The 27,559-nt window shown below is 43.7% G+C and overlaps 1 long non-coding RNA gene across 2 annotated transcripts in view; it reads right to left on the bottom strand.

Moving 5' to 3' along the window:
- Positions 1 to 27,559, bottom strand: part of LOC137203743 (uncharacterized) — a 190,122-nt gene that overhangs the window by 18,320 nt on the left and 144,243 nt on the right. For both annotated transcript variants that reach the window (XR_010933291.1, XR_010933295.1), the window contains exon 3: positions 11,663 to 11,748. This is a non-coding gene — a long non-coding RNA (uncharacterized lncRNA). The remainder of the gene's footprint in view (positions 1 to 11,662; positions 11,749 to 27,559) is intronic.

Here is a 27,559-nt window from a genome sequence, read left to right as displayed (position 1 = left end):
AGTTATAAATGACAGCTATCATCCAAAAATATATTGAAGTAAGGCTGCCAAGAGGACTTGAAAGCGGGGCAGAATTGCAGGAATCCGATTTCAGGAGGTAGACTGGAATTGCATGTAAAGCATAGGAAAAGAGGCAGAACGTCCACAATGATGCACTTGGCCAAAAAGGGCGTATGCGTTTTTTCCTGAATATATTCAGGAAAAAACACATACGCCCTTTTTGGCCAACCAAGCAAGCTTGCAAAGGAAATCTGCACTACAATGAAGGCTCACTGCCCCCCGGTCAAAAGGGCCATCTGAAAAAAGTGTAAAATCCAGAAAGGCAGGACAGGCCATGGAGAACTGGGAGCATTGTTATGCTGATGGGCGGGATGTAAATTGCCAACAGCCACTCTGGAGAAGTGTATGGTGTTTCCTGAAACATCTACAAAACAAAGCAACAGAGCCTAGGGCACTTCCACTTATGGTCCTATAGCTTAGGGAAATTAAAATCAAAAAGACATAGGCACCCCAAAGTTTGGGACGGCTGTGTTTACAAGAACCTCGTTTACAGTACAAGTTCAATATCACAGAAAGCGAAAAATGGATAAAGATGTTGTGGTACTTACGTACAATGCAATATCACTCAGCAATGAAATCTATGTCATCAGGCCCGTAGCAGCATAATGAGTTGATTCAGGTACGATGATTCTAAGTGAAATAAGTCACACAGAAAAAGAAACATCATAAGATATCACTACTATACGGAATGTAAACTTGGCTACACAGGAACTGAATTACAAAACAGAACAGGGTCTCAAATGTAGAAAACCAACATATGCTTGCTCAAGGGGAAAGGTGAGTTGGGGTGCTGCATAAAACCAGAGATTGAAATTAGCACAGATAACGTTCCATAAGCCAAATATGTAATAGACAAGAGCTACTCCTTGCTCAACGAAGTGGACTCTACACCCCATATTAAACGCCTAAGAATATACCTGACTAGTAAGAATCTTTAAACCTATGGATTTCTATGTCTCCGAAAGAGAATCAAGCATGTGTACAGTGGCATAAACGCAGCAGTGATAGGATTGGTGAGGTTCGGTGAGCAAATGCAGACCCCTTGAGGTCATATTGCATGGTACCCATTCCATGGGTCTCAACTCTCCAGGTTTAAGGGATTCTTCCTTCAGCTAAAACATGCATGTGGAACCCAGAGTATGATCCACCATGTGATCGGGAAACGTGTTCAAATGTGTCTCAGTTTTCATCCCCTGGTACTCGGGTGCAAAATTCCAGTCACTTTACTAAAACTCTCCCCACTTGGAGAGTCAGTGCCTTTAACCTCCTGTTTGGCCCAGTTTGCCATTTCTGCGGAAAATGAACAGGAATAGGGAGAACCAATGAGAGACTAGCTGGAGGTGCCTGTACGGGCAAATTTAACTCTCATTTCCCACCAGGAATAGGAATTAACCAAAGGCTCAGCGTGCCATGCCGGAACCACACTAGGGCCTGAAGCAATGCTGCGGTGTTGCAGCCAGCTCACAAGAAAGCGAGTTGAAGAAAGGAGCTCAGAGGCACTATAATTCACAAACCTGCAGAGTTATAAATGACAGCTATCGTCCAAAAATATATTGAAGTAAGGCTGCCAAGAGGACTTGAAAGCGGGGCAGAATTGCAGGAAACCGATTTCAGGAGGTAGACTGGAATTGCATGTAAAGCATAGGAAAAGAGGCAGAACGTCCACAATGATGCACTTGGCCAAAAAGGGCATATGCGTTTTTTCCTGAATATATTCAGGAAAAAACGCATACGCCCTTTTTGGCCAACCAAGCAAGCTTGCAAAGGAAATCTGCATTACAATGAAGTCCCACTGCCCCCCGGTCAAAAGGGCCATCTGAAAAAAGTGTAAAATCCAGAAAGGCAGGACAGGCCATGGAGAATTGGGAGCCTTGTTATGCTGATGGGCGGGATGTAAATTGCCAACAGCCACTCTGGAGAAGTGTATGGTGTTTCCTGAAACATCTAAAAAACAAAGCAACAGAGCCTAGGGCACTTCCACTTACAGTTCTATAGCTTAGGGAAATTAAAATAAAAAAGACACAGCCACCCCAAAGTTTGGGACGGCTCTGTTTACAAGAACCTCGTTTACAGTACAAGTTCAATATCAGAGAAAGTGAAAAATGGATAAAGAAGTTGTGGTACTTACGTACAATGCAATATCACTCAGCAATGAAATCTATGTCATCAGGCCCATAGCAGCATAATGAGTGGATTCAGGTACGATGATTCTAAGTGAAATAAGTCACACAGAAAAAGAAACATCATAAGATATCACTACTACACGGAATGTAAACTTGGCTACACAGGAACTGAATTACAAAACAGAACAGGGTCTCAAATGTAGAAAACCAACTTATGCTTGCTTAAGGGGAAAGGTGAGTTGGGGTGCTGTATAAAAGCAGAGATTGAAATTAGCACAGATACCATTCCATAAGCCAAACATGTAATAGACAAGAGCTACTCCTTGCTCAACGAAGTGGACTCTACATCTCATATTAAACACCTAAGAATATACCTGACTAGTAAGAATCTTAAAACCTATGGATTTATATGTCTCCGAAAGAGAATCAAGCGTGTGTACAGCGGCATAAATGCAGCACTGATAGGATTGGTGAGGATCGGTGAGCAAATGCAGACCCTTTGAAGTCATATTGCATGGTACCCATTCCATGGGTCTCAACTCTCCAGGTTTAAGGGATTCTTCCTTCAGCTAAAACATGCATGTGGAACCCAGAGTATGATCCACCATGTGATCGGGAAACGTGTTCAAATGCGTCTCAGTTTTCGTCCCCTGGTACTCGGGTGCAACATTCCAGTCGCTTTACTAACACTCTCCCCACTTGGAGAGTCAGTGCCTTTAACCTCCTGTTTGGCCCAGTTTGCCATTTCTGCAGAAAATGAACAGGAATAAGGAGAACCAATGAGAGACTAGCTGGAGGTGTCTGGACGGGGAAATTTAACTCTCATTTCCCACCAGGAAGAGGAATTAACCAAAGGCTCAGCGTGCCATGCCGGAACCACACTAGGGCCTGAAGCAATCCTGCGGTGTTGCGGCCAGCTCACAAGAAAGCGAGTTGAAGAAAGGAGCTCAGGGGCACTTTAATTCACAAACCTGCAGAGTTATAAATGACAGCTATCGTCCAAAAATATATTGAAGTAAGGCTGCCAAGAGGACTTGAAAGCGGGGCAGAATTGCAGGAAATCGATTTCAGGAGGTAGACTGGAATTGCATGTAGAGCATAGGAAAAGAGGCAGAACGTCCACAATGATGCACTTGGCCAAAAGGGGCGTATGCGTTTTCTCCTGAATATGTTCAGGAAGAAACGTATATGCACTTTTTGGCCAACCAAGCAAGCTTGCAAAGGAAATCTGCACTACAATGAAGTCTCACTGCCCCCCGGTCAAAAGGGCCATCTGAAAAAAGTGTAAAATCCAGAAAGGCAGGACAGGCCATGGAGAACTGGGAGCCTTGTTATGCTGATGGGCGAGATGTAAATTGCCAACAGCCACTCTGGAGAAGTGTATGGTGTTTCCTGAAACATCTAAAAAACAAAGCAACAGAGCCTAGGGCACTTCCACTTATGGTCCTATAGCTTAGGGAAATTAAAATCAAAAAGACACAGCCACCCCAAAGTTTGGGACGGCTCTGTTTACAAGAACCTCGTTTACAGTACAAGTTCAATATCACAGAAAGTGAAAAATGGATAAAGAAGTTGTGGTACTTACGTACAATGCAATATCACTCAGCAATGAAATCTATGTCATCAGGCCCATAGCAGCATAATGAGTGGATTCAGGTAAGATGATTCTAAGTGAAATAAGTCACACAGAAAAAGAAACATCATAAGATATCACTACTACACGGAATGTAAACTTGGCTACACAGGAACTGAATTACAAAACAGAGCAGGGTCTCAAATGTAGAAAACCAACTTATGCTTGCTTAAGGGGAAAGGTGAGTTGGGGTGCTGCATAAAACCAGAGATTGAAATTAGCACAGATACCATTCCATAAGCCAAACATGTAATAGACAACAGCTACTCCTTGCTCAACGAAGTGGACTCTACATCCCATATTAAACGCCTAAGAATACACCTGACTAGTAAGAATCTTAAAACCTATGGATTTATATGTCTCTGAAAGAGAATCAAGCGTGTGTACAGCGGCATAAATGCAGCAGTGATAGGATTGGTGAGGTTCGGTGAGCAAATGCAGACCCTTTGAAGTCATATTGCATGGTACCCATTCCATGGGTCTCAACTCTCCAGGTTTAAGGGATTCTTCCTTCACCTAAATCATGCATGTGGAACCCAGAGTATGATCCACCGTGTGATCGGGAAACGTGTTCAAATGTGTCTCAGTTTTCGTCCCCTGGTACTCGGGTGCAACATTCCAGACGCTTTACTAAAACTCTCCCCACTTGGAGAGTCAGTGCCTTTAAACTCCTGTTTGGCCCGGTTTGCAATTTCTGCGGAAAAGGAACAGGAATAGGGAGAACCAATGAGAGACTAGCTGGAGGTGTCTGGACGGGCAAATTTAACTCTCATTTCCCACCAGGAAGAGGAATTAACCAAAGGCTCATCGTGCCATGCCAGAACGACACTAGGGCCTGAAGCAATGCTGCGGTGTTGCGGCCAGCTCACAAGAAAGCGAGTTGAAGAAAGGAGCTCAGAGGCACTGTAATTCACAAACCTGCAGAGTTATAAATGACAGGTATCGTCCAAAAATATATTGAAGTAAGGCGGCCAAGAGGACTTGAAAGCGGGGCAGAATTGCAGGAAACCGACTTCAGGAGGTAGACTGGAATTGCATGTAAAGCATAGGAAAAGAGGCAGAACGTCCACAATGATACACTTGGCCAAAAAGGGCATATGCGTTTTTTCCTAAATATATTCAGGAAAAAACGCATACGCACTTTTTGGCCAACCAAGCAAGCTTGCAATGGAAATCTGCATTACAATGAAGTCTCACTGCCCCCCAGTCAAAAGGGCCATCTGAAAAAAGTGTAAAATCCAGAAAGGCAGGACAGACCATGGAGAATTGGAGCCTTGTTATGCTGATGGGCGGGATGTAAATTGCCAACAGCCACTCTGGAGAAGTGTATGGTGTTTCCTGAAACATCTAAAAAACAAAGCAACAGAGCCTAGGGCACTTCCACTTACGGTTCTATAGCTTAGGGAAATTAAAATCAAAAAGACACAACCACCCCAAAGTTTGGGACGGCTCTGTTTACAAGAACCTCGTTTACAGTACAAGTTCAATATCACAGAAAGTGAAAAATGGATAAAGAAGTTGTGGTACTTACGTACAATGCAATATCACTCAGCAATGAAATGTATATCATCAGGCCCATAGCAGCATAATGAGTGGATTCAGGTACGATGATTCTAAGTGAAATAAGTCACACAGAAAAAGAAACATCATAAGATATCACTACTACACGGAATGTAAACTTTCCTACACAGGAACTGAATTACAAAACAGAACAGGGTCTCAAATGTAGAAAACCAACTTATGCTTGCTTAAGGGGAAAGGTGAGTTGGGGTGCTGCATAAAACCAGAGATTGAAATTAGCACAGATACCGTTCCATAAGCCAAATATGTAATAGAAAAGAGCTACTCCTTGCTCAATGAAGTGGACTCTTCACCCCATATTAAACGCCTAAGAATATACCTGACAAGTAAGAATCTTAAAACCTATGGATTTATATGTCTCCGAAAGAGAATCAAGCGTGTGTACAGCGGCATAAATGCAGCAGTGATAGGATTGGTGAGGATCGGTGAGCAAATGCAGACCCTTTGAAGTCATATTGCATGGTACCCATTCCATGGGTCTCAACTCTCCAGGTTTAAGGGATTCTTCCTTCAGCTAAAACATGCATGTGGAACCCAGAGTATGATCCACCGTGTGATTGGGAAACGTGTTCAAAGGTGTCTCAGTGTTCGTCCCCTGGTACTCGGGTGCAACATTCCAGACGCTTTACTAACACTCTCCCCACTTGGAGAGTCAGTGCCTTTAACCTCCTGTTTGGCCCAGTTTGCAATTTCTGCGGAAAATGAACAGGAATAGGGAGAACCAATGAGAGACTAGCTGGAGGTGTCTGGACGGGCAAATTTAACTCTCATTTCCCACCAGGAAGAGGAATTAACCAAAGGCTCAGCGTGCCATGCCGGAACCACACTAGGGCCTGAAGCAATCCTGCGGTGTTGCGGCCAGCTCACAAGAAAGCGAGTTGAAGAAAGGAGCTCAGGGGCACTGTCATTCACAAACCTGCAGAGTTATAAATGACAGCTATCATCCAAAAATATATTGAAGTAAGGCTGCCAAGAGGACTTGAAAGCGGGGCAGAATTGCAGGAATCCGATTTCAGGAGGTAGACTGGAATTGCATGTAAAGCATAGGAAAAGAGGCAGAACGTCCACAATGATGCACTTGGCCAAAAAGGGCGTATGCGTTTTTTCCTGAATATATTCAGGAAAAAACGCATACGCACTTTTGGGCCAACCAAGCAAGCTTGCAAAGGAAATCTGCACTACAATGAAGTCTCACTGCCCCCTGGTCAATAGGTCCATCTGAAAAAAGTGTAAAATCCAGAAAGGCAGGACAGGCCATGGAGAATTGGGAGCCTTGTTATGCTGATGGGCGGGATGTAAATTGCCAACAGCCACTCTGGAGAAGTGTATGGTGTTTCCTGAAACATCTAAAAAACAAAGCAACAGAGCCTAGGGCACTTCCACTTACAGTTCTATAGCTTAGGGAAATTAAAATCAAAAAGACACAGCCACCCCAAAGTTTGGGACGGCTCTGTTTACAAGAACCTCGTTTACAGTACAAGTTCAACATCACAGAAAGTGAAAAATGGATAAAGAAGTTGTGGTACTTACGTACAATGCAATATCACTCAGCAATGAAATCTATATCATCAGGACCGTAGCAGCATAATGAGTGGATTCAGGTACGATGATTCTAAGTGAAATAAGTCACACAGAAAAAGAAACATCATAAGATATCACTACTACACGGAATGTAAACTTGGCTACACAGGAACTGAATTACAAAACAGAACAGGGTCTCAAATGTAGAAAACCAACTTATGCTTGCTTAAGGGGAAAGGTGAGTTGGGGTGCTGTATAAAACCAGAGATTGAAATTAGCACAGATACCGTTCCATAAGCCAAATATGTAATAGACAAGAGCTACTCCTTGCTCAACGAAGTGGACTCTACACTCCATTTTAAACGCCTAAGAATATACCTGACTAGTAAGAATCTTAAAACCTATGGATTTCTATGTCTCCAAAAGAGAATCAAGCGTGTGTACAGTGGCATAAACGCAGCAGTGATAGAACTGGTGAGGTTCGATGAGCAAATGCAGACCCTTTGAAGTCATATTGCATGGTACCCATTCCATGGGTCTCAACTCTCCAGGTTTAAGGGATTCTTCCTTCAGCTAAAACATGCATGTGGATCCCAGAGTATGATCCACCGTGTGATCGGGAAACGTTTTCAAATGTGTCTCAGTTTTTGTCTCCTGGTACTCGGGAGCAACATTCCAGTCGCTTGACTAACACTCTCCCCACTTGGAGAGTCAGTGCCTTTAACCTCCTGTTTGGCCCAGTTTGCAATTTCTGTGGAAGATGAACAGGAATAGGGAGAACCAATGAGAGACTAGCTGGAGGTGTCTGGACGGGCAAATTTAACTCTCATTTCCCACCAGGAAGAGGAATTAACCAAAGGCTCAGCGTGCCATGCCAGAACGACACTAGGGCCTGAAGCAATGCTGCGGTGTTGCGGCCAGCTCACAAGAAAGCGAGTTGAAGAAAGGAGCTCAGAGGCACTGTAATTCACAAACCTGCAGAGTTATAAATGACAGCTATCGTCCAAAAATATATTGAAGTAAGGCGGCCAAGAGGACTTGAAAGCAGGGCAGAATTGCAGGAAACCGACTTCAGGAGGTAGACTGGAATTGCATGTAAAGCATAGGAAAAGAGGCAGAACGTCCACAATGATGCACTTGGCCAAAAAGGGCATATGCGTTTTTTCCTGAATATATTCAGGAAAAAACGCATACGCACTTTTTGGCCAACCAAGCAAGCTTGCAATGGAAATCTGCATTACAATGAAGTCTCACTGCCCCCCAGTCAAAAGGGCCATCTGAAAAAAGTGTAAAATCCAGAAAGGCAGGACAGGCCATGGAGAATTGGAGCCTTGTTATGCTGATGGGCGGGATGTAAATTGCCAACAGCCACTCTGGAGAAGTGTATGGTGTTTCCTGAAACATCTAAAAAACAAAGCAACAGAGCCTAGGGCACTTCCACTTACGGTTCTATAGCTTAGGGAAATTAAAATCAAAAAGACACAGCCACCCCAAAGTTTGGGACGGCTCTGTTTACAAGAACCTCGTTTACAGTACAAGTTCAATATCACAGAAAGTGAAAAATGGATAAAGAAGTTGTGGTACTTACGTACAATGCAATATCACTCAGCAATGAAATGTATATCATCAGGCCCATAGCAGCATAATGAGTGGATTCAGGTACGATGATTCTAAGTGAAATAAGTCACACAGAAAAAGAAACATCATAAGATATCACTACTACACGGAATGTAAACTTTCCTACACAGGAACTGAATTACAAAACAGAACAGGGTCTCAAATGTAGAAAACCAACTTATGCTTGCTTAAGGGGAAAGTTGAGTTGGGGTGCTGCATAAAACCAGAGATTGAAATTAGCACAGATACCGTTCCATAAGCCAAATATGTAATAGACAAGAGCTACTCCTTGCTCAACGAAGTGGACTCTACACCCCATATTAAACGCCTAAGAATATACCTGACTAGTAAGAATCTTAAAACCTATGGATTTCTATGTCTCCGAAAGAGAATCAAGCGTGTGTACAGCGGCATAAACGCAGCAGTGATAGGATTGGTGAGGTTCGGTGAGCAAATGCAGACCCTTTGAGGTCATATTGCATGGTACCCATTCCATGGGTCTCAACTCTCCAGGTTTAAGGGATTCTTCCTTCAGCTAAAACATGCATGTGGAACCCAGAGTATGATCCACCGTGTGATTGGGAAACGTGTTCAAATGTGTCTCAGGTTTCGTCCCCTGGTACTCGGGTGCAACATTCCAGACGCTTTACTAGCACTCTCCCCAACTGGAGAGTCAGTGCCTTTAACCTCCTGTTTGGCCCAGTTTGCAATTTCTGTGGAAGATGAACAGGAATAGGGAGAACCAATGAGAGACTAGCTGGAGGTGTCTGGACGGGCAAATTTAACTCTCATTTCCCACCAGGAAGAGGAATTAACCAAAGGCTCAGCGTGCCATGCCGGAACCACACTACGGCCTGAAGCAATCCTGCGGTGTTGCGGCCAGCTCACAAGAAAGCGAGTTGAAGAAAGGAGCTCAGGGACACTGTAATTCACAAACCTGCAGAGTTAAAAATGACAGCTATCGTCCAAAAATATATTGAAGTAAGGCTGCCAAGAGGACTTGAAAGCGGGGCAGAATTGCAGGAAACCGGTTTCAGGAGGTAGACTGGAATTGCATGTAAAGCATAGGAAAAGAGGCAGAACGTCCACAATGATGCACTTGGCCAAAAAGGGCGTATGCGTTTTTTCCTGAATATATTCAGGAAAAAACGCATACGCCCTTTTTGGCCAACCAAGCAAGCTTGCAAAGGAAATCTGCACTACAATGAAGTCTCACTGCCCCCCGGTCAAAAGGGCCATCTGAAAAAACTGTAAAATCCAGAAAGGCAGGACAGGCCATGGAGAACTGGGAGCCTTGTTATGCTGATGGGCGGGATGTAAATTGCCAACAGCCACTCTGGAGAAGTGTATGGTGTTTCCTGAAACATCTACAAAACAAAGCAACAGAGCCTAGGGCACTTCCACTTATGGTCCTATAGCTTAGGGAAATTAAAATCAAAAAGACACAGCCACCCCAAAGTTTGGGACGGCTCTATTTACAAGAACCTCGTTTACGGTACAAGTTCAATAACACAGAAAGTGAAAAATGGATAAAGAATTTGTGGTACTTACGTACAATGCAATATCACTCAGCAATGAAATCTATATCATCAGGCCCGTAGCAGCATAATGAGTGGATTCAGGTACGATGATTCTAAGTGAAATAAGTCACACAGAAAAAGAAACATCATAAGATATCACTACTACACAGAATGTAAACTTGGCTACACAGAAACTGAATTACAAAACAGAACAGGGTCTCAAATGTAGAAAACCAACTTATGCTTGCTTAAGGGGAAAGGTGAGTTGGGGTGCTGCATAAAACCAGAGATTGAAATTAGCACAGATACCGTTCCATAAGCCAAATATGTAATAGACAAGAGCTACTCCTTGCTCAATGAAGTGGACTCTTCACCCCATATTAAGCGCCTAAGAATATACCTGACAAGTAAGAATCTTAAAACCTATGGATTTATATGTCTCCGAAAGAGAATCAAGCGTGTGTACAGCGGCATAAATGCAGCAGTGATAGGATTGGTGAGGTTCGGTGAGCAAATGCAGACCCTTTGAGGTCATATTGCATGGTACCCATTCCATGGGTCTCAACTCTCCAGGTTTAAGGGATTCTTCCTTCAGCTAAAACATGCATGTGGAACCCAGAGTATGATCCACCGTGTGATCGGGAAACGTGTTCAAATGTGTCTCAGTTTTCGTCCCCTGGTACTCGGGTGCAACATTCCAGAGGCTTTACTAACACTCTCCCCACTTGGAGAGTCAGTGGCTTTAACCTCCTGTTTGGCCAAGTTTGCAATTTCTGCGGAAAATGAACAGGAATAGGGAGAACCAATGAGTGACTAGCTGGAGGTGTCTGGACGGGCAAATTTAACTCTCATTTCCCACCAGGAAGAGGAATTAACCAAAGGCTCAGTGTGCCATGCCGGAACCACACTAGGGCCTGAAGCAATGCTGCGGTGTTGCGGCCAGCTCACAAGAAAGCGAGTTGAAGAAAGGAGCTCAGGGGCACTCTAATTCACAAACCTGCAGAGTTATAAATGACAGCTATTGTCCAAAAATATATTGAAGTAAGTCTGCCAAGAGGACTTGAAAGCGGGGCAGAATTGCAGGAAACCAATTTCAGGAGGTAGACTGGAATTGCATGTAAAGCATAGGAAAAGAGGCAGAACGTCCACAATGATGCACTTGGCCAAAAAGGGCGTATGCGTTTTTTCCTGAATATATTCAGGAAAAAACGCATACGCCCTTTTTGGCCAACAAAGCAAGCTTGCAAATGAAATCTGCACTACAATGAAGTCTCACTGCCACCCGGTCAATAGGGCCATCTGAAAAAAGTGTAAAATCCAGAAAGGCAGGACAGGCCATGGAGAATTGGGAGCCTTGTTATGCTGATGGGCGGGATGTAAATTGCCAACAGCCACTCTGGAGAAGTGTATGGTGTTTCCTGAAACATCTAAAAAACAAAGCAACAGAGCCTAGGGCACTTCCACTTATGATCCTATAGCTTAGGGAAATTAAAATCAAAAAGACCCAGACACCCCAAAATTTCGGACGGCTCTGTTTACAAGAACCTCGTTTACGGTACAAGTTCAATATCACAGAAAGCGAAAAATGGATAAAGAAGTTGTGGTACTTACGTACAATGCAATATCACTCAGCAATGAAATCTATGTCATCAGGCCCATAGCAGCATGATGAGTGGATTCAGGTATGATGATTCTAAGTAAGATAAGTCACACAGAAAAAGAAACATCATAAGATATCCCTAATACACGGAATGTAAACTTGGCTACAGAGGAATTGAATTACAAAACAGAACAGCGTCTCACATGTAGAAAACCAACATATGCTTACTTAAGGGGAAAGGTGAGTTGGGGTGCTGCATAAAACCAGAGATTGAAATTAGCACAGATACCGTTCCATAAGCCAAATATGTAATAGACAAGAGCTACTCCTTGCTCAACGAAGTGGACTCTACACCCCATATTAAACGCCTAATAATATACCTGACTAGTAAGAATCTTAAAACCTATGGATTTCTATGTCTCCGAAAGAGAATCAAGCATGTGTACAGCGGCATAAACGCAGCAGTGATAGGATTGGTGAGGTTCGGTGAGCAAATGCAGACCCCTTGAGGTCATATTGCATGGTACCCATTCCATGGGTCTCAACTCTCCAGGTTTAAGGGATTCTTCCTTCAGCTAAAACATGCATGTGGAACCCAGAGTATGATCCACCATGTGATCGGGAAACGTGTTGAAATGTGTCTCATTTTTCATCCCCTGGTACTCGGGTGCAACATTCCAGTCACTTTACTAAAACTCTCCCCAATTGGAGAGTCAGTGCCTTTAACCTCCTGTTTGGCCCAGTTTGCCATTTCTGCGGAAAATGAACAGGAATAGGGAGAACAAATGAGAGACTAGCTAAAGGTGCCTGTACGGGGAAATTTAACTCTCATTTCCCAACAGGAATAGGAATTAACCAAAGGCTCAGCGTGCCATGCCGGAACCACACTAGTGCCTGAAGCAATGCTGCGGTGTTGCGGCCAGCTCACAAGAAAGCGAGTTGAAGAAAGGAGCTCAGAGGCACTGTAATTCACAAAACTGCAGAGTTATAAATGACAGCTATCGTCCAAAAATATATTGAAGTAAGGCTGCCAAGAGGACTTGAAAGCGGGGCAGAATTGCAGGAAACCGATTTCAGGAGGTAGACTGGAATTGCATGTAAAGCATAGGAAAAGAGGCAGAACGTCCACAATGATGCACTTGGCCAAAAAGGGCGTATGCGTTTTTTCCTGAATATATTCAGGAAAAAACGCATACGCCCTTTTTGGCCAACCAAGCAAGCTTGCAAAAGAAATCTGCACTACAATGAAGTCTCACTGCCCCCCAGTCAAAAGGGCCATCTGAAAAAAGTATAAAATCCAGAAAGGCAGGACAGGCCATGGAGAATTGGGAGCCTTGTTATGCTGATGGGCGGGATGTAAATTGCCAACAGCCACTCTGGAGAAGTGTATGGTGTTTCCTGAAACATCTAAAAAACAAAGCAACAGAGCCTAGGGCACTTCCACTTACAGTTCTATAGCTTAGGGAAATTAAAATCAAAAAGACACAGCCACCCCAAAGTTTGGGACGGCTCTGTTTACAAGAACCTCGTTTACACTACAAGTTCAATATCACAGAAAGTGAAAAATGGATAAAGAAGTTGTGGTACTTACGTACAATGCAATATCACTCAGCAATGAAATCTATATCATCAGGACCGTAGCAGCATAATGAGTGGATTCAGGTACGATGATTCTAAGTGAAATAAGTCACACAGAAAAAGAAACATCATAAGATATCACTACTACACGGAATGTAAACTTGGCTACACAGGAACTGAATTACAAAACAGAACAGGGTCTCAAATGTAGAAAACCAACTTATGCTTGCTTAAGGGGAAAGGTGAGTTGGGGTGCTGCATAAAACCAGAGATTGAAATTAGCACAGATACCGTTCCATAAGCCAAATATGTAATAGACAAGAGCTACTCCTTGCTCAACGAAGTGGACTCTACACCCCATATTAAACGCCTAATAATATACCTGACTAGTAAGAATCTTAAAACCTATGGATTTCTATGTCTCCAAAAGAGAATCAAGCGTGTGTACAGTGGCATAAACGCAGCAGTGATAGGACTGGTGAGGTTCGATGAACAAATGCAGACCCTTTGAAGTCATATTGCATGGTACCCATTCCATGGGTCTCAACTCTCCAGGTTTAAGGGATTCTTCCTTCAGCTAAAACATGCATGTGGATCCCAGAGTATGATCCACCGTGTGATCGGGAAACGTTTTCAAATGTGTCTCAGTTTTTGTCTCCTGGTACTCGGGAGCAACATTCCAGTCGCTTCACTAACACTCTCCCCACTTGGAGAGTCAGTGCCTTTAACCTCCTGTTTGGCCCAGTTTGCAATTTCTGTGGAAGATGAACAGGAATAGGGAGAACCAATGAGAGACTAGCTGGAGGTGTCTGGACGGGCAAATTTAACTCTCATTTCCCACCAGGAAGAGGAATTAACCAAAGGCTCAGCGTGCCATGCCAGAACGACACTAGGGCCTGAAGCAATGCTGCGGTGTTGCGGCCAGCTCACAAGAAAGCGAGTTGAAGAAAGGAGCTCAGAGGCACTGTAATTCACAAACCTGCAGAGTTATAAATGACAGGTATCGTCCAAAAATATATTGAAGTAAGGCGGCCAAGAGGACTTGAAAGCGGGGCAGAATTGCAGGAAACCGACTTCAGGAGGTAGACTGGAATTGCATGTAAAGCATAGGAAAAGAGGCAGAACGTCCACAATGATACACTTGGCCAAAAAGGGCATATGCGTTTTTTCCTGAATATATTCAGGAAAAAACGCATACGCACTTTTTGGCCAACCAAGCAAGCTTGCAATGGAAATCTGCATTACAATGAAGTCTCACTGCCCCCCAGTCAAAAGGGCCATCTGAAAAAAGTGTAAAATCCAGAAAGGCAGGACAGACCATGGAGAATTGGAGCCTTGTTATGCTGATGGGCGGGATGTAAATTGCCAACAGCCACTCTGGAGAAGTGTATGGTGTTTCCTGAAACATCTAAAAAACAAAGCAACAGAGCCTAGGGCACTTCCACTTACGGTTCTATAGCTTAGGGAAATTAAAATCAAAAAGACACAACCACCCCAAAGTTTGGGACGGCTCTGTTTACAAGAACCTCGTTTACAGTACAAGTTCAATATCACAGAAAGTGAAAAATGGATAAAGAAGTTGTGGTACTTACGTACAATGCAATATCACTCAGCAATGAAATGTATATCATCAGGCCCATAGCAGCATAATGAGTGGATTCAGGTACGACGATTCTAAGTGAAATAAGTCACACAGAAAAAGAAACATCATAAGATATCACTACTACACGGAATGTAAACTTTCCTACACAGGAACTGAATTACAAAACAGAACAGGGTCTCAAATGTAGAAAACCAACTTATGCTTGCTTAAGGGGAAAGGTGAGTTGGGGTGCTGCATAAAACCAGAGATTGAAATTAGCACAGATACCGTTCCATAAGCCAAATATGTAATAGAAAAGAGCTACTCCTTGCTCAATGAAGTGGACTCTTCACCCCATATTAAACGCCTAAGAATATACCTGACAAGTAAGAATCTTAAAACCTATGGATTTATATGTCTCCGAAAGAGAATCAAGCGTGTGTACAGCGGCATAAATGCAGCAGTGATAGGATTGGTGAGGATCGGTGAGCAAATGCAGACCCTTTGAAGTCATATTGCATGGTACCCATTCCATGGGTCTCAACTCTCCAGGTTTAAGGGATTCTTCCTTCAGCTAAAACATGCATGTGGAACCCAGAGTATGATCCACCGTGTGATTGGGAAACGTGTTCAAAGGTGTCTCAGTGTTCGTCCCCTGGTACTCGGGTGCAACATTCCAGACGCTTTACTAACACTCTCCCCACTTGGAGAGTCAGTGCCTTTAACCTCCTGTTTGGCCCAGTTTGCAATTTCTGCGGAAAATGAACAGGAATAGGGAGAACCAATGAGAGACTAGCTGGAGGTGTCTGGACGGGCAAATTTAACTCTCATTTCCCACCAGGAAGAGGAATTAACCAAAGGCTCAGCGTGCCATGCCGGAACCACACTAGGGCCTGAAGCAATCCTGCGGTGTTGCGGCCAGCTCACAAGAAAGCGAGTTGAAGAAAGGAGCTCAGGGGCACTGTCATTCACAAACCTGCAGAGTTATAAATGACAGCTATCATCCAAAAATATATTGAAGTAAGGCTGCCAAGAGGACTTGAAAGCGGGGCAGAATTGCAGGAATCCGATTTCAGGAGGTAGACTGGAATTGCATGTAAAGCATAGGAAAAGAGGCAGAACGTCCACAATGATGCACTTGGCCAAAAAGGGCGTATGCGTTTTTTCCTGAATATATTCAGGAAAAAACACATACGCCCTTTTTGGCCAACCAAGCAAGCTTGCAAAGGAAATCTGCACTACAATGAAGGCTCACTGCCCCCCGGTCAAAAGGGCCATCTGAAAAAAGTGTAAAATCCAGAAAGGCAGGACAGGCCATGGAGAACTGGGAGCATTGTTATGCTGATGGGCGGGATGTAAATTGCCAACAGCCACTCTGGAGAAGTGTATGGTGTTTCCTGAAACATCTACAAAACAAAGCAACAGAGCCTAGGGCACTTCCACTTATGGTCCTATAGCTTAGGGAAATTAAAATCAAAAAGACATAGGCACCCCAAAGTTTGGGACGGCTGTGTTTACAAGAACCTCGTTTACAGTACAAGTTCAATATCACAGAAAGCGAAAAATGGATAAAGATGTTGTGGTACTTACGTACAATGCAATATCACTCAGCAATGAAATCTATGTCATCAGGCCCGTAGCAGCATAATGAGTTGATTCAGGTACGATGATTCTAAGTGAAATAAGTCACACAGAAAAAGAAACATCATAAGATATCACTACTATACGGAATGTAAACTTGGCTACACAGGAACTGAATTACAAAACAGAACAGGGTCTCAAATGTAGAAAACCAACATATGCTTGCTCAAGGGGAAAGGTGAGTTGGGGTGCTGCATAAAACCAGAGATTGAAATTAGCACAGATAACGTTCCATAAGCCAAATATGTAATAGACAAGAGCTACTCCTTGCTCAACGAAGTGGACTCTACACCCCATATTAAACGCCTAAGAATATACCTGACTAGTAAGAATCTTTAAACCTATGGATTTCTATGTCTCCGAAAGAGAATCAAGCATGTGTACAGTGGCATAAACGCAGCAGTGATAGGATTGGTGAGGTTCGGTGAGCAAATGCAGACCCCTTGAGGTCATATTGCATGGTACCCATTCCATGGGTCTCAACTCTCCAGGTTTAAGGGATTCTTCCTTCAGCTAAAACATGCATGTGGAACCCAGAGTATGATCCACCATGTGATCGGGAAACGTGTTCAAATGTGTCTCAGTTTTCATCCCCTGGTACTCGGGTGCAAAATTCCAGTCACTTTACTAAAACTCTCCCCACTTGGAGAGTCAGTGCCTTTAACCTCCTGTTTGGCCCAGTTTGCCATTTCTGCGGAAAATGAACAGGAATAGGGAGAACCAATGAGAGACTAGCTGGAGGTGCCTGTACGGGCAAATTTAACTCTCATTTCCCACCAGGAATAGGAATTAACCAAAGGCTCAGCGTGCCATGCCGGAACCACACTAGGGCCTGAAGCAATGCTGCGGTGTTGCAGCCAGCTCACAAGAAAGCGAGTTGAAGAAAGGAGCTCAGAGGCACTATAATTCACAAACCTGCAGAGTTATAAATGACAGCTATCGTCCAAAAATATATTGAAGTAAGGCTGCCAAGAGGACTTGAAAGCGGGGCAGAATTGCAGGAAACCGATTTCAGGAGGTAGACTGGAATTGCATGTAAAGCATAGGAAAAGAGGCAGAACGTCCACAATGATGCACTTGGCCAAAAAGGGCATATGCGTTTTTTCCTGAATATATTCAGGAAAAAACGCATACGCCCTTTTTGGCCAACCAAGCAAGCTTGCAAAGGAAATCTGCATTACAATGAAGTCCCACTGCCCCCCGGTCAAAAGGGCCATCTGAAAAAAGTGTAAAATCCAGAAAGGCAGGACAGGCCATGGAGAATTGGGAGCCTTGTTATGCTGATGGGCGGGATGTAAATTGCCAACAGCCACTCTGGAGAAGTGTATGGTGTTTCCTGAAACATCTAAAAAACAAAGCAACAGAGCCTAGGGCACTTCCACTTACAGTTCTATAGCTTAGGGAAATTAAAATAAAAAAGACACAGCCACCCCAAAGTTTGGGACGGCTCTGTTTACAAGAACCTCGTTTACAGTACAAGTTCAATATCAGAGAAAGTGAAAAATGGATAAAGAAGTTGTGGTACTTACGTACAATGCAATATCACTCAGCAATGAAATCTATGTCATCAGGCCCATAGCAGCATAATGAGTGGATTCAGGTACGATGATTCTAAGTGAAATAAGTCACACAGAAAAAGAAACATCATAAGATATCACTACTACACGGAATGTAAACTTGGCTACACAGGAACTGAATTACAAAACAGAACAGGGTCTCAAATGTAGAAAACCAACTTATGCTTGCTTAAGGGGAAAGGTGAGTTGGGGTGCTGTATAAAAGCAGAGATTGAAATTAGCACAGATACCATTCCATAAGCCAAACATGTAATAGACAAGAGCTACTCCTTGCTCAACGAAGTGGACTCTACATCTCATATTAAACACCTAAGAATATACCTGACTAGTAAGAATCTTAAAACCTATGGATTTATATGTCTCCGAAAGAGAATCAAGCGTGTGTACAGCGGCATAAATGCAGCACTGATAGGATTGGTGAGGATCGGTGAGCAAATGCAGACCCTTTGAAGTCATATTGCATGGTACCCATTCCATGGGTCTCAACTCTCCAGGTTTAAGGGATTCTTCCTTCAGCTAAAACATGCATGTGGAACCCAGAGTATGATCCACCATGTGATCGGGAAACGTGTTCAAATGCGTCTCAGTTTTCGTCCCCTGGTACTCGGGTGCAACATTCCAGTCGCTTTACTAACACTCTCCCCACTTGGAGAGTCAGTGCCTTTAACCTCCTGTTTGGCCCAGTTTGCCATTTCTGCAGAAAATGAACAGGAATAAGGAGAACCAATGAGAGACTAGCTGGAGGTGTCTGGACGGGGAAATTTAACTCTCATTTCCCACCAGGAAGAGGAATTAACCAAAGGCTCAGCGTGCCATGCCGGAACCACACTAGGGCCTGAAGCAATCCTGCGGTGTTGCGGCCAGCTCACAAGAAAGCGAGTTGAAGAAAGGAGCTCAGGGGCACTTTAATTCACAAACCTGCAGAGTTATAAATGACAGCTATCGTCCAAAAATATATTGAAGTAAGGCTGCCAAGAGGACTTGAAAGCGGGGCAGAATTGCAGGAAATCGATTTCAGGAGGTAGACTGGAATTGCATGTAGAGCATAGGAAAAGAGGCAGAACGTCCACAATGATGCACTTGGCCAAAAGGGGCGTATGCGTTTTCTCCTGAATATGTTCAGGAAGAAACGTATATGCACTTTTTGGCCAACCAAGCAAGCTTGCAAAGGAAATCTGCACTACAATGAAGTCTCACTGCCCCCCGGTCAAAAGGGCCATCTGAAAAAAGTGTAAAATCCAGAAAGGCAGGACAGGCCATGGAGAACTGGGAGCCTTGTTATGCTGATGGGCGAGATGTAAATTGCCAACAGCCACTCTGGAGAAGTGTATGGTGTTTCCTGAAACATCTAAAAAACAAAGCAACAGAGCCTAGGGCACTTCCACTTATGGTCCTATAGCTTAGGGAAATTAAAATCAAAAAGACACAGCCACCCCAAAGTTTGGGACGGCTCTGTTTACAAGAACCTCGTTTACAGTACAAGTTCAATATCACAGAAAGTGAAAAATGGATAAAGAAGTTGTGGTACTTACGTACAATGCAATATCACTCAGCAATGAAATCTATGTCATCAGGCCCATAGCAGCATAATGAGTGGATTCAGGTAAGATGATTCTAAGTGAAATAAGTCACACAGAAAAAGAAACATCATAAGATATCACTACTACACGGAATGTAAACTTGGCTACACAGGAACTGAATTACAAAACAGAGCAGGGTCTCAAATGTAGAAAACCAACTTATGCTTGCTTAAGGGGAAAGGTGAGTTGGGGTGCTGCATAAAACCAGAGATTGAAATTAGCACAGATACCATTCCATAAGCCAAACATGTAATAGACAACAGCTACTCCTTGCTCAACGAAGTGGACTCTACATCCCATATTAAACGCCTAAGAATACACCTGACTAGTAAGAATCTTAAAACCTATGGATTTATATGTCTCTGAAAGAGAATCAAGCGTGTGTACAGCGGCATAAATGCAGCAGTGATAGGATTGGTGAGGTTCGGTGAGCAAATGCAGACCCTTTGAAGTCATATTGCATGGTACCCATTCCATGGGTCTCAACTCTCCAGGTTTAAGGGATTCTTCCTTCACCTAAATCATGCATGTGGAACCCAGAGTATGATCCACCGTGTGATCGGGAAACGTGTTCAAATGTGTCTCAGTTTTCGTCCCCTGGTACTCGGGTGCAACATTCCAGACGCTTTACTAAAACTCTCCCCACTTGGAGAGTCAGTGCCTTTAAACTCCTGTTTGGCCCGGTTTGCAATTTCTGCGGAAAAGGAACAGGAATAGGGAGAACCAATGAGAGACTAGCTGGAGGTGTCTGGACGGGCAAATTTAACTCTCATTTCCCACCAGGAAGAGGAATTAACCAAAGGCTCATCGTGCCATGCCAGAACGACACTAGGGCCTGAAGCAATGCTGCGGTGTTGCGGCCAGCTCACAAGAAAGCGAGTTGAAGAAAGGAGCTCAGAGGCACTGTAATTCACAAACCTGCAGAGTTATAAATGACAGGTATCGTCCAAAAATATATTGAAGTAAGGCGGCCAAGAGGACTTGAAAGCGGGGCAGAATTGCAGGAAACCGACTTCAGGAGGTAGACTGGAATTGCATGTAAAGCATAGGAAAAGAGGCAGAACGTCCACAATGATACACTTGGCCAAAAAGGGCATATGCGTTTTTTCCTAAATATATTCAGGAAAAAACGCATACGCACTTTTTGGCCAACCAAGCAAGCTTGCAATGGAAATCTGCATTACAATGAAGTCTCACTGCCCCCCAGTCAAAAGGGCCATCTGAAAAAAGTGTAAAATCCAGAAAGGCAGGACAGACCATGGAGAATTGGAGCCTTGTTATGCTGATGGGCGGGATGTAAATTGCCAACAGCCACTCTGGAGAAGTGTATGGTGTTTCCTGAAACATCTAAAAAACAAAGCAACAGAGCCTAGGGCACTTCCACTTACGGTTCTATAGCTTAGGGAAATTAAAATCAAAAAGACACAACCACCCCAAAGTTTGGGACGGCTCTGTTTACAAGAACCTCGTTTACAGTACAAGTTCAATATCACAGAAAGTGAAAAATGGATAAAGAAGTTGTGGTACTTACGTACAATGCAATATCACTCAGCAATGAAATGTATATCATCAGGCCCATAGCAGCATAATGAGTGGATTCAGGTACGATGATTCTAAGTGAAATAAGTCACACAGAAAAAGAAACATCATAAGATATCACTACTACACGGAATGTAAACTTTCCTACACAGGAACTGAATTACAAAACAGAACAGGGTCTCAAATGTAGAAAACCAACTTATGCTTGCTTAAGGGGAAAGGTGAGTTGGGGTGCTGCATAAAACCAGAGATTGAAATTAGCACAGATACCGTTCCATAAGCCAAATATGTAATAGAAAAGAGCTACTCCTTGCTCAATGAAGTGGACTCTTCACCCCATATTAAACGCCTAAGAATATACCTGACAAGTAAGAATCTTAAAACCTATGGATTTATATGTCTCCGAAAGAGAATCAAGCGTGTGTACAGCGGCATAAATGCAGCAGTGATAGGATTGGTGAGGATCGGTGAGCAAATGCAGACCCTTTGAAGTCATATTGCATGGTACCCATTCCATGGGTCTCAACTCTCCAGGTTTAAGGGATTCTTCCTTCAGCTAAAACATGCATGTGGAACCCAGAGTATGATCCACCGTGTGATTGGGAAACGTGTTCAAAGGTGTCTCAGTGTTCGTCCCCTGGTACTCGGGTGCAACATTCCAGACGCTTTACTAACACTCTCCCCACTTGGAGAGTCAGTGCCTTTAACCTCCTGTTTGGCCCAGTTTGCAATTTCTGCGGAAAATGAACAGGAATAGGGAGAACCAATGAGAGACTAGCTGGAGGTGTCTGGACGGGCAAATTTAACTCTCATTTCCCACCAGGAAGAGGAATTAACCAAAGGCTCAGCGTGCCATGCCGGAACCACACTAGGGCCTGAAGCAATCCTGCGGTGTTGCGGCCAGCTCACAAGAAAGCGAGTTGAAGAAAGGAGCTCAGGGGCACTGTCATTCACAAACCTGCAGAGTTATAAATGACAGCTATCATCCAAAAATATATTGAAGTAAGGCTGCCAAGAGGACTTGAAAGCGGGGCAGAATTGCAGGAATCCGATTTCAGGAGGTAGACTGGAATTGCATGTAAAGCATAGGAAAAGAGGCAGAACGTCCACAATGATGCACTTGGCCAAAAAGGGCGTATGCGTTTTTTCCTGAATATATTCAGGAAAAAACGCATACGCCCTTTTTGGCCAACCAAGCAAGCTTGCAAAGGAAATCTGCACTACAATGAAGGCTCACTGCCCCCCGGTCAAAAGGGCCATCTGAAAAAAGTGTAAAATCCCGAAAGGCAGGACAGGCCATGGAGAACTGGGAGCATTGTTATGCTGATGGGCGGGATGTAAATTGCCAACAGCCACTCTGGAGAAGTGTATGGTGTTTCCTGAAACATCTACAAAACAAAGCAACAGAGCCTAGGGCACTTCCACTTATGGTCCTATAGCTTAGGGAAATTAAAATCAAAAAGACATAGGCACCCCAAAGTTTGGGACGGCTGTGTTTACAAGAACCTCGTTTACAGTACAAGTTCAATATCACAGAAAGCGAAAAATGGATAAAGATGTTGTGGTACTTACGTACAATGCAATATCACTCAGCAATGAAATCTATGTCATCAGGCCCGTAGCAGCATAATGAGTTGATTCAGGTACGATGATTCTAAGTGAAATAAGTCACACAGAAAAAGAAACATCATAAGATATCACTACTATACGGAATGTAAACTTGGCTACACAGGAACTGAATTACAAAACAGAACAGGGTCTCAAATGTAGAAAACCAACATATGCTTGCTCAAGGGGAAAGGTGAGTTGGGGTGCTGCATAAAACCAGAGATTGAAATTAGCACAGATAACGTTCCATAAGCCAAATATGTAATAGACAAGAGCTACTCCTTGCTCAACGAAGTGGACTCTACACCCCATATTAAACGCCTAAGAATATACCTGACTAGTAAGAATCTTTAAACCTATGGATTTCTATGTCTCCGAAAGAGAATCAAGCATGTGTACAGTGGCATAAACGCAGCAGTGATAGGATTGGTGAGGTTCGGTGAGCAAATGCAGACCCCTTGAGGTCATATTGCATGGTACCCATTCCATGGGTCTCAACTCTCCAGGTTTAAGGGATTCTTCCTTCAGCTAAAACATGCATGTGGAACCCAGAGTATGATCCACCATGTGATCGGGAAACGTGTTCAAATGTGTCTCAGTTTTCATCCCCTGGTACTCGGGTGCAAAATTCCAGTCACTTTACTAAAACTCTCCCCACTTGGAGAGTCAGTGCCTTTAACCTCCTGTTTGGCCCAGTTTGCCATTTCTGCGGAAAATGAACAGGAATAGGGAGAACCAATGAGAGACTAGCTGCAGGTGTCTGGACGGGCAAATTTAACTCTCATTTCCCACCAGGAAGAGGAATTAACCCAAGGCTCAGCGTGCCACGCCAGAACCACACTAGGGCCTGAAGCAATCCTGCGGTGTTGCGGCCAGCTCACAAGAAAGCGAGTTGAAGAAAGGAGTTCAGGGGCACTGTAATTCACAAACCTGCAGAGTTATAAATGATAGCTATCGTCCAAAAATATATTGAAGTAAGGCTGCCAAGAGGACTTGAAAGCGGGGCAGAATTGCAGGAAACTGATTTCAGGACGTAGACTTGAATTGTATGTAAAGCATAGGAAAAGGGGCAGAACGTCCACAATGATGCACTTGGCCAAAAAGGGTGTATGCGTTTTTTCCTGAATATATTCAGGAAAAAACGCATACGCCCTTTTTGGCCAACCAAGCAAGCTTGCAAAGGAAATCTGCACTACAATGAAGTCTCACTGCCCCCCGGTCAAAAGGGCCATCTGAAATATGTATAAAATCCAGAAAGGCAGGACAGGCCATGGAGAACTGGGAGCCTTGTTATGCTGATGGGCGGGATGTAAATTGCCAACAGCCACTCTGGAGAAGTGTATGGTGTTTCCTGAAGCATCTAAGAAACAAAGCAACAGAGCCTAGGGCACTTCCACTTATGGTCCTATAGCTTAGGGAAATAAAAATCAAAAAGACACAGCCACCCCAAAGTTTGGGACGTCTCTGTTTACAAGAACCTCGTTTACGGTACAAGTTCAATATCACAGAAAGTGAAAAATGGATAAAGAATTTGTGGTACTTACGTACAATGCAATATCACTCAGCAATGAAATCTATATCAACAGGCCCGTAGCAGCATAATGAGTGGATTCAGGTACGATGATTCTAAGTGAAATAAGTCACACAGAAAAAGAAACATCATAAGATATCACTACTACACGGAATGTAAACTTGGCTACACAGGAACTGAATTACAAAACAGAACAGGGTCTCAAATGTAGAAAACCAACTTATGCTTGCTTAAGGGGAAAGGTGAGTTGGGGTGCTGCATAAAACCAGAGATTGAAATTAGCACAGATACCGTTCCATAAGCCAAATATGTAATAGACCAGAGCTACTCCTTGCTCAACGAAGTGGACACAACACCCCATATTAAACGCCAAAGAATATACCTGACTAGTAAGAATCTTAAAACCTATGGATTTATATGTCTCCGAAAGAGAATCAAGCGTGTGTACAGCGGCATAAACGCAGCAGTGATAGGATTGGTGAGGTTCGGTGAGCAAATGCAGACCCTTTGAGGTCATATTGCATGGTACCCATTCCATGGGTCTCAACTCTCCAGGTTTAAGGGATTCTTCCTTCAGCTAAAACATGCATGTGGAACCCAGAGTATGATCCACCATGTGATCGGGAAATGTGTTCAAATGTGTCTCAGTTTTCGTCCCCTGGTACTCGGGTGCAACATTCCAGTCGCTTTACTAACACTCTCCCCACTTGGAGAGTCAGTGCCTTTAACCTCCTGTTTGGCCCAGTTTGCCATTTCTGCGGAAAATGAATAGGAATAGGGAGAACCAATGAGAGACTAGCTGGAGGTGTCTGGACGGGCAAATTTAACTCTCATTTCCCACCAGGAAGAGGAATTAACCAAAGGCTCAGCGTGCCATGCCGGAACCACACTAGGGCCTGAAGCAATCCTGCGGTGTTGCGGCCAGCTCACAAGAAAGCGAGTTGAAGAAAGGAGCTCAGGGGCACTGTAATTCACAAACCTGCAGAGTTAAAAATGACAGCTATCGTCCAAAAATATATTGAAGTAAGGCTGCCAAGAGGACTTGAAAGCGGGACAGAATTGCAGGAAACCGGTTTCAGGAGGTAGACTGGAATTGCATGTAAAGCGTAGGAAAAGAGGCAGAACGTCCACAATGATGCACTTGGCCAAAAAGGGCGTATGCGTTTTTTCCTGAATATATTCAGGAAAAAACGCATACGCCCTTTTTGGCCAACCAAGCAAGCTTGCAAAGGAAATCTGCACTACAATGAAGTCTCACTGGCCCCCGGTCAAAAGGGCCATCGGAAAAAAGTGTAAAATCCAGAAAGGCAGGACAGGCCATGGAGAATTGGGAGCCTTGTTATGCTGATGGGCGGGATGTAAATTGCCAACAGCCACTCTGGAGAAGTGTATGGTGTTTCCTGAAACATCTAAAAAACAAAGCAACAGAGCCTAGGGCACTTCCACTTACGGTCCTATAGCTTAGGGAAATTAAAATCAAAAAGACACAGCCACCCCAAAGTTTGGGACGTCTCTGTTTACAAGAACCTCGTTTACGGTACAAGTTCAATATCACAGAAAGCGAAAAATGGATAAAGAATTTGTGGTACTTACGTACAATGCAATATCACTCAGCAATGAAATGTATATCATCAGACCCGTAGCAGCATAATGAGTGGATTCAGGTACGATGATTCTAAGTGAGATAAGTCACACAGAAAAAGAAACATCATAAGATATCACTACTACACGGAATGTAAACTTGGCTACACAGGAACTGAATTACAAAACAGAACAGGGTCTCAAATGTAGAAAACCAACTTATGCTTGCTTAAGGGGAAAGGTGAGTTGGGGTGCTGCATAAAACCAGAGATTGAAATTAGCACAGATACCGTTCCATAAGCCAAATATGTAATAGACAAGAGCTACTCCTTGCTCAACGAAGTGGACTCTACATCTCATATTAAACGCCTAAGAATACACCTGACTAGTAAGAATCTTAAATCCTATGGATTTATATGTCTCCAAAAGAGAATCAAGCGTGTGTACAGCGGCATAAACGCAGCAGTGATAGGATTGGTGAGGTTCGGTGAGCAAATGCAGACCCTTTGAAGTCATATTTCATGGTACCCATGCCATGGGTCTCAACTCTCCAGGTTTAAGGGATTCTTCCTTCACCTAAAACATGCATGTGGAACCCAGAGTATGATCCACCGTGTGATCGGGAAACGTGTTCAAATGTGTCTCAGTTTTCGTCCCCTGGTACTCGGGTGCAACATTCCAGACGCTTTACTAAAACTCTCCCCACTTGGAGAGTCAGTGCCTTTAACCTCCTGTTTGGCCCAGTTTGCAATTTCTGCGGAAAATGAACAGGAATAGGGAGAACCAATGAGAGACTAGCTGGAGGTGTCTGGACGGGCAAATTTAACTCTCATTTCCCACCAGGAAGAGGAATTAACCAAAGGCTCAGCGTGCCATGCCGGAACCACACTAGGGCCTGAAGCAATCCTGCGGTGTTGCGGCCAGCTCACAAGAAAGCGAGTTGAAGAAAGGAGCTCAGGGGCACTGTAATTCACAAACCTGCAGAGTTAAAAATGACAGCTATCGTCCAAAAATATATTGAAGTAAGGCTGCCAAGAGGACTTGAAAGCGGGGCAGAATTGCTGGAAACCGGTTTCAGGAGGTAGACTGGAATTGCATGTAAAGCATAGGAAAAGAGGCAGAACGTCCACAATGATGCACTTGGCCAAAAAGGGCGTATGCGTTTTTTCCTGAATATATTCAGGAAAAAACGCATACGCCCTTTTTGGCCAACCAAGCAAGCTTGCAAAGGAAATCTGCACTACAATGAAGTCTCACTGCCCCCCGGTCAAAAGGGCCATCGGAAAAAAGTGTAAAATCCAGAAAGGCAGGACAGGCCATGGAGAATTGGGAGCCTTGTTATGCTGATGGGCGGGATGTAAATTGCCAACAGCCACTCTGGAGAAGTGTATGGTGTTTCCTGAAACATCTAAAAAACAAAGCAACAGAGCCTAGGGCACTTCCACTTACGGTCCTATAGCTTAGGGAAATTAAAATCAAAAAGACACAGCCACCCCAAAGTTTGGGACGGCTCTGTTTACAAGAACCTCGTTTACGGTACAAGTTCAATATCACAGAAAGCGAAAAATGGATAAAGAATTTGTGGTACTTACGTACAATGCAATATCACTCAGCAATGAAATGTATATCATCAGACCCGTAGCAGCATAATGAGTGGATTCAGGTACGATGATTCTAAGTGAAATAA

This window comes from Pseudorca crassidens, chromosome 1 (genome assembly GCF_039906515.1).
Source record: "Pseudorca crassidens isolate mPseCra1 chromosome 1, mPseCra1.hap1, whole genome shotgun sequence".
Taxonomy (NCBI): Eukaryota; Metazoa; Chordata; class Mammalia; order Artiodactyla; family Delphinidae; genus Pseudorca; species Pseudorca crassidens.
This window is presented reverse-complemented; position numbering and strand designations above follow the sequence as displayed.